Below are 13,303 nucleotides of genomic sequence, written 5' to 3'. Positions count from 1 at the left end.
AAATGGGATCGCGGCGATCCACGAGACTAAATGTGATCCTAAGGGGATTGGCACCACCACCACGGGAACCACCGCAATGGCCACTATGGTGGCCACCTGCGGCGAGGTCCATGGCACCACTACCATGGCCCAAGCCGTGCCACCAAAGCAAGCCCAAGTCGTGTCATCCAAGGCCCACGGCACCAAGGCCATGACCCAAGCTATGTCATTCCAAGCCCAACGTATTGCCAAGTAGAGCTCAAGCCTCGCACCCGCGTGTATCACACGCCGAGCAGCCTACTTCCGTGGCTTAGCCTACTCTAGCCGAGCAGCCTACTCTCGTGGCCTAGCCTACTCCCTCTAAGCAGTCTGCTCTCGTGGCCCAGCCTGCTCCCGTGGCCTAGCCTACTCCTTCTAAGCAGTCTGCTCTCATGGCCCAGCCTGCTCTCGTGGCCTTCCAAGCAGCCCAAGTTGGCCCAAAACTATCTTAACCATCCGGACCTACCATTGAGCTGGGGGCATTTTCACCACATTTCTCCGTGGATTTGACATTTCCCAACTCAAATCTCGCGCCCGGAGTCTACCATCATTCCACTGCTTAAGGAGGCACATTCCTTCCAAGTTCTTCCAATCCAAATGGCGAACAACACTTGTCTCGACAAGTCATAGAGTTGACAATCGTCATAGCACAGCAGATAACCTTGGTGAACCAGTTTTTGCAGCGCACCAAGATGCAACGTGCCCCAAACGAGGTGTCCCAAAGTAACAAGGGCAAATAAAGAACCTCTCTAGCAGCATTCCGGCAAGCAACCACTCGATCATCCACGAACATAACGTTTGGGTAGAGTACACTCTTGATTGGGCCCCCGAGATAGCGTATACTCTCGTCTTAGCACGCGGAGGAGCGTGCACTATCGACTAGGCCCACGGACGAGCATACACTCACGGTTGAGAACGCACTTCGATAATCAACATGAGCAACCTTCCAAGCGAAGTATTCATTCGCAGCTAGGCCCGCAAGGGGTATCTTCCACATCAGTTCTGAGCAGGCAGTACAACAGACGGAAAGAAGCAGTCACTCAATCCGGCTTAAGTTCAACCAGCAGCCTGTGAGTTACACGTTCGCCTGCTAGGAACATACTACACCCACAGCAGCAGCGGCATAGACGAGCCGAACATATGGAAGAACAACTTAGACCAACACATCACGATTGGGGGCAGTCGAGAGCTCTGCCACCCCACCCCAACAAAGGAAAATTCAGAAAGAAGTAGAAAGGCTTCTGACCAAGCGATTGCGCAATTTCTCGCGCCAACCAAGCCTAAAAATGGCACAAGATGAAGCACAATAATTCAGGGAGCATTTCACTGTGCTTACACCCTTACGTGGGTTCCACAAGCAGTTCGAAGTCTCAAGCAATTCGCCAAACAAGACCTCGCAGCATGAAGATTATTTCAATTGTCCAGCAGTCCAGCTTTCCTCAACTGCACTCACGACAACGACTTCCATGCTCTCCAGTGTAAGAGGATAAACTAATTGCTCTCCAGTGCGAAATGGTAAACCAATTCCCCGACACCCATATGGGTCTGCTTTCCAGTGCGAGAGGATAAACTAATTGCTCTCCAGTGCGACAGGGTAAAGTAATTCCCCGACACCCATATGGGTTTGCTCTCCAATGCGAAAGGATAAACTAATTGCTCTCAAATGCGAGAAGGTAAACCAATTCTCCGACACCCATATAGGTCTACTCTCTAGTGCTAGAGGATAAACTAATTGCTCTCCAATGCGAGAGGGTAAACTAATTCCTCGACACCCATATGGGTCTGCTCTCCAGTATGAGAGGATAAACTAATTCCTCCAGTGTGAGAGGGTAAACTAATTCCCCGACACCCATATGGGTCTGCTCTCCAGTGTGAGAGGATAAACTAATTGCTCTCTAGTACGAGAGGGTAAACTAATTCCTCGACACCCATATGGGTTTGCTCTCCAGTGCAAGAAGGCCACATAGTTCAAAAGATCGAATGCTTGAAGATTAACTAAGCAACAAATGGTTAGGAGGCAGTAGCCATTTTTACACTTAATAGTTTGCTCATCGGACATTTTATCTTCAGCAACTCCGATCTTGGCAGCTTCATCCATGATTGCTCCATCTATGGCAGTTGAAAAATCAAATTCAAGCAGTTTCCTCATTTTCAGCAGGCAGCCCAAACGTGACAGCCCAAACAATTGCCCATTCCATGCTACTTCCTCAACCCATGCCGGATCAATCCTTGGCTTCAATCAAGCTGAGCTGCTCAAGCAATGGCCGCTGCCACATCACCTTCTTGGCCTATGCCAAGCCGACTCCTGGTCCCGGCCAGCTGACGTGTCGCACAACCCCGACCACTGCCCCGTGGCAGCACCACCCAAAAAGAAGACAAGAAGAATTAAGTTTTTATTGGTGCGGCACGAAGAAGACAAAGAAAGCAATGAAAGACGATCCTTTGCACGGGCAATATGTAGAAGATTGCTAGATGAGGGGGAACAAATATCCTCTAAGCTCTCTCTCTCTCTTATAGGGTAGAATAAATCATTTTCCAAATTGATTTAATAACCCACTTAAGGTGGACTTAAATAGGCTTTGAGAGAAAATTATTTCCCTTTCTTAGAAGGATCTAATTTCATATTAAAGAGGGAATCTACATCAAAACAGGAAGCAGTCCTAAATTTCCTAGAGCAAGAAGATCTCTACACCTGCTGCCCTTTCCTACGAGTAGCCCAGCAGGTGTGGGGGCATTTGTGGAGCCAAAAATAATCACAAGACGACACGTGGATTTTTGGGTGAAGATGACAAATTTACTCTCCAAGCATACCGGGTCTCCTACACGCGAGCAGTGAAGAATTATCTATCAACCAAATCAGGAGTACCCAAAATTGGTAACAAGTTCAAATTTGTCTCATCCATCCTCATTCCATAACCTTCAAAACCCTCCATACAAATTAGATTAATTAGGCTAATTAATGGATTAATTCCTAATTAATCCATTAATCACCAAATTAATCACCATTTTCACACAAAATCTCTAAGGGCCGGCCACCTCATTCCCTATATATAAGTCCTTATTTCTTCTAAAAAGCCAAGTCCACACTCTTGCAAAACTCTCAAAAACTCTCCAAATATTTTTATCTCTAAATTCTAACTTTGGCATCGAAGGTTCTTCGGCCAAAACCCCCCCAATTTATCGTGGGTGCGTGAGGCTCTAGGATTTGACCTAAGGTGTTAATTGTTTTATAGGTGCAATTTTGTTCAAGAAGAAGAAGACAAAAATTTGCATTCACAATTAGAAATTATTATAAATTGTTTTATTTAAAATTGATTATAAACAGTACTTGACAAAAACTGACCACACGATATACGATTAACGAATGTAATTAGAGGATTCTCATCATTCTCTCACAATGACAAAGAGGATCCTCTCTTCTCAAACTGTACAAGTGCACACGTTTGTCTCTTGTTCTCAAAATCCTATCCAATCACCAAACCACATGATTCCCTCCAATCAAATCAACCAATATCTAATTAAAAAACCAAAAAAGTTAAAAAAAATCGAAAACAAAAAAAAACCAAAGGAAAAGGCGAGAAAAAGAAGAGATGCTTGAAAATGAGAGATTTTTCTGTGTGCTCGGTACACGAAATTGTACACTTCGTGTCATTAAATAAATTATGAGATATGTATGATAAAAAGTTAATAATTTAAAAAATAAATTTCTCATCATTCTTATTAAAAAAATCGAAAACAAAAAAACAAAAAACCAAAAGAAAAAGCGAGAAAAAGGAGTGATGCTTGCGAAGGAATCGGGCAGTTCGGAAGTCGATCTTCCCGAGGAAGTGTTGGAATTACTGCCGTCGGATCCCTTAGAGCAGCTCGATGTGGCCCGCAAAATCAGGTCCCTCGCTCTCTCGACACGTGTCTCGGCCCTGGAATCATAGTCGTCCGCTCTGCTCGAGAAGCTCGCCCAGAAGGACCAGATCATACCCGACCTCCAATCCCAGGTGCAGTCCCTCGACGCCTCTCTCTCCGAGACCGCCGACAAACTCGCCCTCGCGACGAGGAGAAGGTCCGACCCGCCCCAACCCGACCCACGAATCTTAAACCGCTTCAGTTTCAGTGAATGCGTTGACTAAATTTGACTTCGGTTCGGAAATTGCAGGAGGGATTGGTGCGGAGGTTGAAACGACGCCGTTTTCTCCTTAGACTGAGCTTAGTTTGTTAATGTGCGCAGCTGGAGGTGTTCAGAAAGACGCTTATGCGATCACTTGCAGAGGATGAAGAAAATCCTGTGAGCAATTTTATTTGTCAATTTTATTTAATTACGTTTCTGTTTTTAATTATTTTAATTAATTTGATATGTTGGATTGGATTTTGTGACACAGTGGAGCTTCCGAGGCTGTTGCTGAGCCTACTAATAAGCTGAAGAGAACTTGTCTTCTATACCACATGTTGGACATGGAGGTTTGTTATCCCGAAATCTTAATTTTAAGTTTTTCGTTGTTGTAGGTTTTTTTTCTAATCGTACATGCAATTCATTGTCGTAAAACAGTTATATGTTATGTTGTTAGACAGTAAATCATAAAAAAAAAAAATTAACCATTAGAATGTGACTACATTTTTTTGTTTGTTACTTGTTATATGTGTCCACTTCGTTACTATTTGCATATCTTTTTTATTTTTTTTGGGCCAACTCCATATGCTCTATCTTTTGGTTCTTTGCTTAAATGGCAATGTACAGCAAAACCATAACTTGACGGTAATTGCAGAAGGTGATGTCTCATTTTCAGCATTACCACCATCGAGGTCATCTTCAGTCCAAAGCACGTTTTGTGAAGCAGGAAGTAGGTTTCATGAGGATCGCGACACAGATGGTACGGTTTTAATTAAGATCTTGGTCACGAAAAAAATTGCTTTCAGTTATGCTTATAGTGAAGAACTTTTTAACATGTCAAATTTAATTTTCTTGTATATCTTGCGTTTTCTTGTTGCAATGGTAGCCTCAATACCTCACATAGCACACAGTGTACTGTTAGCATCCCAAACTAGCACACCTCGGCTCACTCCCCCTGGTTCTCCTCCTATCTTTTCTGCATCCACATCACCAACAAGATCATCGAAACCTGTGTCTCCAAAGCGACACTCCATGTCATTCGCCACTTCATCTGATTCTCTCTTAATCTGTTTCAGGAAGAACTAGGGTGGATGGGAAAGAGTTTTTCCGTCAAGTCAGGTAAAGTCACTAATTAAGTTTTGAATTTGAATCTGGTGGGAAAGAACAAGCTACAGAATCTTATGTGTGAAGAACATTGAAATAGTCGAAAATTTCATTTTGACTAGGTATCTCCGGTTGCATGCACCTCGCTAGTAATAACGCAGAACAACCCCAAATCGCTTAGGTTGTTTTACGAGCTTTAAATCAATTGAACCAGGTTTACAATCCATTCACTACCAAATTTAGCAGCTTTCAACCAATATTTCAAGTAGTTCTAAGTTAACTTCCAAGTAACTGGCCATGAATGCTTATGAGCTGCGCAAGGAATAAGCCTGATGCATTGCCATCTCGATTTTCTTAGTTACTAATTGATATAGTCATAAAGTATGGAATCAGTTCTTGAGTCTCAAATACCGAAAATTCACTACTAGTACCAAAAACCAAAATTTCGGGTTCGGCCTGCATCCAGTTTACAAACTATTTTACTTTGTTATTCAAACTATTAAGATTGAGGAAGTTTATTCTCATCGTTGATCTGTTTTTTCTTTTCCCCCCAAGGAGTCGTCTATCTTACGAGCAGTTTAGTGCATTTTTGGAAAATGTTAAGGAACTAAACAAGAACAAGCAAACAAAAGAGGTACGTGCTTCCTTCCATCCGCGCTCTCTCCATTTGCATATGTTCATTTATAAGTTTTTCCATTAACACTTGATTGAGCTGCTATTGTGCAAAATTTCAGGAGACACTACAGAACGCAGATGAGATATTTAGGCCGGATAACAAGGACCTATATGCTATTTTGATTGTAAAAGCCAGTTTGTTTGGGCCTAAAATATTGGTTTGGGCCAAGTTTAGAATTGTTCTCGGCCTGGAAGCCTTGCTTAAGGGTCGCTGGGGGTCATCCGGTTCATGGGCCATATAGCCAAGGTCGGCCGTGTCCTATCAGGAAGTGGGTGAGTCCTATTGCGAGATGAACGGATAGGGTAGTTGAATCTTGATACAAGAAGGAGTCTCGGCAAGATGAGGATTCTGAAACTGGGGAATGAATGTGGCCTGATAAGAGGTTGAGTTCAAAGTCCTAATAGGAGTAGGACTGACCGAGGTAAGATTGGATCGGGGTAAGGAGTCCTAACCCGAATATAGTTTTGATTCGATCAGAAACATGTTTGCTACTATAAATAGAGGGAGGAGTGCATCATTCAAGGCCCCTCCAATTCAACGCACAAATTGCCCTGCGCAAACTCTCTCAACAACTTTGAGATTTTTATTTTCTTTTTCCGCCAACACATCTTCAGTTTTGATAAATAGCACTGTGGAGGCAATCGATGATACCTTCAGTTTGGATAAACAGCATTGCGTCGAGGCTGACTGGTTATCTATCCAAGTCTCAGTCGAGAAAGACTTTCAGGTCTTTATTGGCAGAGGTCATCTCATTAGCCTTTTCGGCGAGGTGAGGTGTTACAGTTTACTAGGGCTCGACACATTGAACGCCGAGTTGTTTCATGATTGGATACTCACAAGTAAGCTTTAGAGTTCGGTATTCTGACGGCCGAACCATATTTACCATCAAGACATATATCTGTTTTGAGTATCTATGCCCCTATGCTCTGGTGTGTCGATTCGGCGTGTTTATACCTTTACAAATATAATCACCTTGACCGAATCCGATGCCGACGATTTGTGAACTCCGTAGAACTAGTAGCATTGTCTTCAGGCTCTAGAACCCGAAGGCCGAGAGTGTTCCTTCCTCGGCTGCAATCGCAAGATCGAGAAGTCAGCAGCCCACCTAACGCAACATCAACATATTTTACTCCTCGGCAGAGCTCAGCCGAAGAGTTTACACGCCCCGTATCAACCGAATGACGTAGTTAGTTCATTAGTTACTCGGTCTGCGTGCCACGTAGGCTTGGTAGCTTTTAGGGTCAACATTTTGGCACGATTGGTGGGAAATAGTGCTAAAAACTACAAAGTTCATGACCGTTGAGACACGATCAGTTAAAAAGAAAATAATCATGGGAAAGTCCAAGACCAACCTTCCAGTCCAAAACCCAGGACAAGAGGACTCGTCATAGGCACATAATCCTCTTGTCGTTGTGACACCTGAGGCCACAAGCGCGACGCTCCGGGAAAAAGACGTTGGCCTTGGCGACTAACCTCGCAATGCAGGAACCCTAACAAAATCGGGGGTGTTTTAATAGAAGATTATGACGAGGATGGTGGTGAAGGCTCTAATCCACCAACTAGGTCATTTTTCCAAAGACGGCTAGAAGAACAATCTTGGCAATTTGAGTAGACGTTCAACCAAGAAATAATGGCCGAGCCCAGAACAAAGTAGTTTGTTCAGTGCCAAGTACAATCAGGCCATGCGGAAAGAGTTAGAAGATTTGGAAGAAAATCGACTTGACGCTCATAATTTATTGATGGAGCAAAAGAAAGTCGTCGAGCGAGTTTATAATCAACGAGACAGACAAAAAACGTTTGGCAAATGAGAGTTGGTTTGAAAAACCATACTACCCGTAGGAATTAAAGACCCCAGGTTCGGCAAGTGGTCGCCAAATTGGGAAGGGTCATTCGTTGTTCATAAAGTTTTCGACAAGGGGGCATACCATCTTAGGGATCGAACTGGTGTAATTCACAAGCTGCCAATCAACGGGAAGTTTTTAAAGAAATATTATCCAGTCACATGGAAGATACAAGAATAAAAGTTCATTTCATTAAGTTCACAAAAAGGTGTACAAATAGAGTTGGTCGATCAGTTTACAACTAATCCTAGGGTGATGAAGGAATGAGAGATTCAAGAACGGCCTTTAACTCCAACCACCTCACCTCGCCCATTGTGACCTCAGCTTGCCGATTTTTCTTATCCATTTTCAGCTGCTCAACTCGCTTCACGTTAGCCGCGTATTCGGTTAAGCAAGATTTGCCGCTCAACTCAAAATCCTTTGCAAGCTTGGAAGCAACAACTGATCTTCGATTTTGGAGTTCAGCAATTTAACGGTCAAGGTTGGCCAATGTTTCTTTTTTTGCCTTCATTCGACCTTTGGACGAAGAGCTTCTCGAATAACTGTTATAGCTTTCAAGTCGTCTTCAGCCCGAAGAGCTTTCTTGAAAATACCAAAATATTCTCGGGTTCGTTCCAGGATAGAAGACACTCGAGTGATAGCTTTAGTGCTCAATTGACCATCAGCTGCGAGATAGTTCAGACATACCCCATTAAGTCGAGGCCCTGGCATTCGAAAACTTGTTAAGCTGAGAGAGACAATAGCTCATGCAGCCTAATAAGAGCATTTGATTCGGCCGTTGATACGGAGGGCTCGGTTGTAGCTGTCGAAGGGTCAGCCGCTCCCGAAGCATTCGAATGAAGAACATCGAACTCGACTTCCCATAAAGGCAGCACATGAAAAGAATTTAGGCAAAAGGAAAATCGTAAAAGAATATAGCAGAGAGAATTTGTTTTAGACCTGCTGAGAGGAGACTTTGGCCATGTCTCTTGGTTCATTGCTCAAACCTAAATAACTTAATGGCCGAGCCTAGTGTTTTAGACTGCTTCTCAATTCACACGATCGATGAAGGTTATCCACGTTCGACGGCCAATAAGGTGGCCAGGAAATATAGACAACACTCTTCAGCGCATAGAATTTTTGGTGAAATGAATAATTGGGCACCTGACATTTAATATTCTTTTTCGGTTCAAACTCGTTATAGCAAAGTTAACAAAAGAAAGTAATCGAGCCTTACAAAAGTCAAGGTCGTTTCTTGAAAAGGAATGCCGAGATCTTGATCCTACAGGTGAATTGGGGTTTCTGCCGTCGTTTCAGGCTCAACATGAAGCCTTTTTCCACGATCGGTTGCAGGAGAATCGACCTGGTCAGTTGCCTCAACCACATGGGAAGGATCGATGGAATGAGGTTTGGTTGGTCAAGGCGACTTGCCAGCAGAATCTCGTCGTTCTCGTCATCCTGAAATAAAAATCTGTTAATACTTTTGAATTTAATGAGAGAAGAGAGTTACCAATAACATAATCATACATCTTCCAAGATGATCGCTGATTGTTTTGGATTTTTAGGCAGATTTTTCCCAACCGAATGGGTTACTTCTTCCAAGACGGGTGCAACGGTCAGCCCCGGAGCTGCAGGCTTTTCGACCAGCGATGCAGCAACTGGTTTGATCACGACCTTAGGGACTTTAGGGACGGGTTGAATTTGGAATGATGGGCTAGTTGGAGTTGGCCACTTCTCCGTCGAAGCTTGGACAACGAGAGCAGGATGAGAGGCACTAAGAGTGGTCTAGCTGGAGATAAAGTGAATCTCTCGTTTTGTTTTCTTCACCAATTTCTTGACACGTTTTGTGGGACGAAGAGCTTCACCTGCCGTCTTGGTTTCCTGGCGAGGCCGTTTGCTCGACAAGGTTTGTGCGGCAATTTTATTTTTTTTTAGGAAAGGGCCAACTTTTTCCTGGCCGCAACCATAGCGATCACGTTTGCTTGTTTCAGTACTCAACCGCCTGAGAAAATGAAATCAAGTTAGTAAAATCGAGTAAGTGTTTGGAGAATAAAGGAAGAGATAGTCGTATACCTTGGTCATCTCTTTGGACTGAGGGGCATGAGCTTTTTGGGTCAGTCGCCAAAACTTTTGTTGACCACGTCTTCGATCGAAGTGCCAAAAAAGTCATGAGTGTATCCTTCCCACCACTTACCGAAGGTTTCAATGCCGAGAGATTTAGGAACAGTTGGTCGGAGACAAATTTTTTGCACCGTTCCTGAAACTATTTCTCGGTATCTCTGCAATCCCTCTTTGAGGAACTAGAGATGTGTCATTAGCTTAGGAGGAAGCGGGAAGCAAGTAGAGGCACCGGGCAACCTTGGAGGTAGCCGAGCTGTCGGGCAGCAAAGTGAGGGTGGTAAACCTCTCAACTTGCTCGACTAACGTTGCAGCCAAGGGGAAGGTCGCGGGTTAACACGAACAACCCCTAGTTTTGACGAAGACCAACATCTTCACTTTCACTCCATGTTGATGTTGGAAGCTTGATGGAAAATGGGTATTCTTGACGACGACATATTAAAAATTCGTCGTCAGAGATGACATCTAGGCTGAAAAAGTATTTGAAGACTTCTTCGGCCTAGTGAGGAGGCACCAATCGAGAGGCCAACTGAAGGGCGAGTGCTGTAATAGACTGAAAGTTGGGGGTCTCTGGCTGAAATGTGGAAAAATAGACCTGCAGCCAGAGTTGGAATATCCAGAGAGGTCCGTTCTGGTGCGGGTCGATCTCGTTGATGGTCATTTCGGCCAGGCAGCGTAGGAGGTTGGCGAGGATAGCTGGACTGAGCGCCAATGAGTGACCACTAACTAGGGCTTCAACCACCAGCATATTTTCGACCAAGCATTTAGTTGACTTGGTACAACAGATAAACTTGTTGTACCAGTAAAATAGGAAGACTTCGTGCTCTCTCTTCCGTAAACTCGCCCCCCCCGGCGCCTAAGAAAGTGGAGGATAAGGGTCTTGTAGTTGAAGAAGTTCTTGTGCAACTTATAAACTTCTTATTTTGAAGGCTCTTGACCTTCTTGGCTTAGTGTCTCGACGGCCCGTTCGTCGAATAGTGCTTTGAGGTCGAGATTCGACGGCCACCCAAAAAGGGCGATATCTATTGGGATGTCAGAGGGAGAAGTCCCAATGATAGCTTAGATGTCGATGATCGTGGGGCTGATAGGGCTGAAGGGAATGATCATGGTGTTAGTGGCCGAGCACCAGAAGCTCAGAGCTGCCATGAGGAGTTCTTTATCCATGGCAATCTCTATGGTCAAAAGTTTGATGGCGTCATAAATGCCAAGAGCCTCCTATTCTTTGCCAAAGAATCTTTTCATCCGTTTAACCTAGGTCGCCCAGGTTGCGTTGGTCGAAGGCCAGGCTCCTTGAGGCTTCGTTAGGCACCACTTCGACCAATCAAACCCTTGCAGCAAGGGTTTCAATCAGTGGTATTTGAAGAGGTTGGTGATAGACAATGGCACTACGTCCTTGAAAAGTGGTCCCAGGATTTGATGAGTGGTGCTTAAATCACTCTCGAAGCGCAGAATCTTGACTGCACTCCCGTCGATGAAGTCCTTGCACTTGTTGCATTCGTCAGAAAGCTGGGAGATGAATGAGATGATTGATGAAGACTCAAATACTTTTGGCTTAAGAGCTTGGGGTTTTCTGGGATTTTGAAAGCAAAATGACAAGAAGGTTTCAAGGGTTTTGGAAAGCATAAAGTATAAATGGAAATGATTCAGGTATTTATAGGCATATTGGAAAGAAGGTTAAATGTTTGACTTTCAAAATTTGGGGTAGAATCGAGCGGGAAAGTCGCTAATCATTGTGGATATTCAGAGAATTCAAGTGAAAAGATCGAGGTTTTCACGGTTTGAGGATGCACGATTGCATATTACGGCGGATTTAATGTAGAAGAGACGTTTCAGCTGTCGCACGTTTTCGAGGGTCATGATTAAGGGCTATTAGGTTTACCAAATGATCGACACGTGGCAGGACGGTTGGGAGAATCGAGATCGTGAGATCATGTCTCATAAATACGCATGGTGGTATTTCTCAAGAGGGTTCAATGTTTGTTTTAGGTCGGTTTTGCTTCTTCAAGGCTGAGGCTCGACCAAGGAATATAGGTCGACGACCTCAGAAGCGAGGAGGCAATGTTTAGGCCCAAAATATTGGTTTGGGCCAAGTTTATAATTGTTCTCAGCCCGAAAGCCTTGCTCAAGGGTCTCTAGGGGTTATCTGGTTCATGGGCCGCATAGCCAAGGCCAACCGTGTCCTATCAGGAAGTGGGTGAGTCCCATTACGAGACGGATGGATGGGGTAGTTGAATTTTGATACAAGAAGGAGTCTTGGCAGGATAAGGATGTTGAAACTGGGGAATGAATGCGGCCTGATAAGGGGTTGAGTTCAAAGTCCTAATAGGCGTAGGACTGGCAGAGATAAGATTAGATCGGGGTAAGGAGTCCTAACCTGAATATAGTTTTGATTCGATCATAAGCAGGTTTGCTATTATAAATGAGGAGTGCATCATTCAAGACCCTTTTAATTCAACGCACAAATTACCCTGCGCAAACTCTTTCAACAACTTTGAGATTTTTATTTTCTTTTTCTACCAACACATCTTCAGTTTGGATAAACAGCACTATCGCCGTAGAACCAGCTGACTGCGGAATACCTTTAGTTTGGATAAACAGCACTGCGTCGAGGCCGACTGGTTATTTATCCAAGTCTCGGTCGAGAAAGACTTTCGGGTCTTTATTGGCAAAGGTCATCTCATTAACCTTTTCAGCGAGGTGAGGTGTTACAGTTTACTAGGGCTCGGCACATTGAACACTGAGTTGTTTTATGATTGGATACTCACGAGTAAGCTTTAGAGTTCGGCATTCTGACGGCCGAACCATATTTACCATCAAGACATATATCTGTTTTGAGTATTTGTGCCCCTATACTCTGGTGTCGATTCGATGTGCTTATACCCTTACAAATATAATCACGATGACCGAATTCGACGCCGACGATTTGTGAACTCTGTAGAACTAGCAGCCTTGTCTTCAAGCTCTAGAACCCGAAGGCCGAGAGTGTTCCTTTCTCGGCCGCAATCGCAAGATCGAGAAGTCAGCGACGCACCCAATGCAACATTAACACATTTTACTCCTCGGCCGAGCTTAGCCGACGAGTTGGCACACCCCGCATCAACCGAATGATGTAGTTAGTTCATTAGTTACTCAGCCTGCGCGCCACGTATGCTTGGTAGTTTTTAGGGTCAACACAGTTCTACCACTTTAATCTGTTTTTTTTTTTTTTTTGCTGTAATTAAATACAAATTCAACGTGTACTGGAAGTCTAAAACCATTCGTTGAACTCCTGCTACTTAACTGTATGACCAGTAACTTTGTGAGATTACGCACTATTGAGTAAGCCGGAAAATCGGTGATTAAATTTTGCGTAACTCGTATCACTCAGTGGTATGTTAAACGACTTGATATTACTTACGTTAGAGTCCATCCTTAAAGTGAGTGGTGTTGTTTCCCAGAAGATTGGCTTTTCACAAGTCACAACGT

The sequence above is a fragment of the Malus domestica genome, chromosome 16 (genome assembly GCF_042453785.1).
Source record: "Malus domestica chromosome 16, GDT2T_hap1".
Classification (NCBI taxonomy): Eukaryota; Viridiplantae; Streptophyta; class Magnoliopsida; order Rosales; family Rosaceae; genus Malus; species Malus domestica.
The sequence above is the reverse complement of the archived record's forward strand: the minus strand, read 5'-3'. Positions refer to the sequence as shown.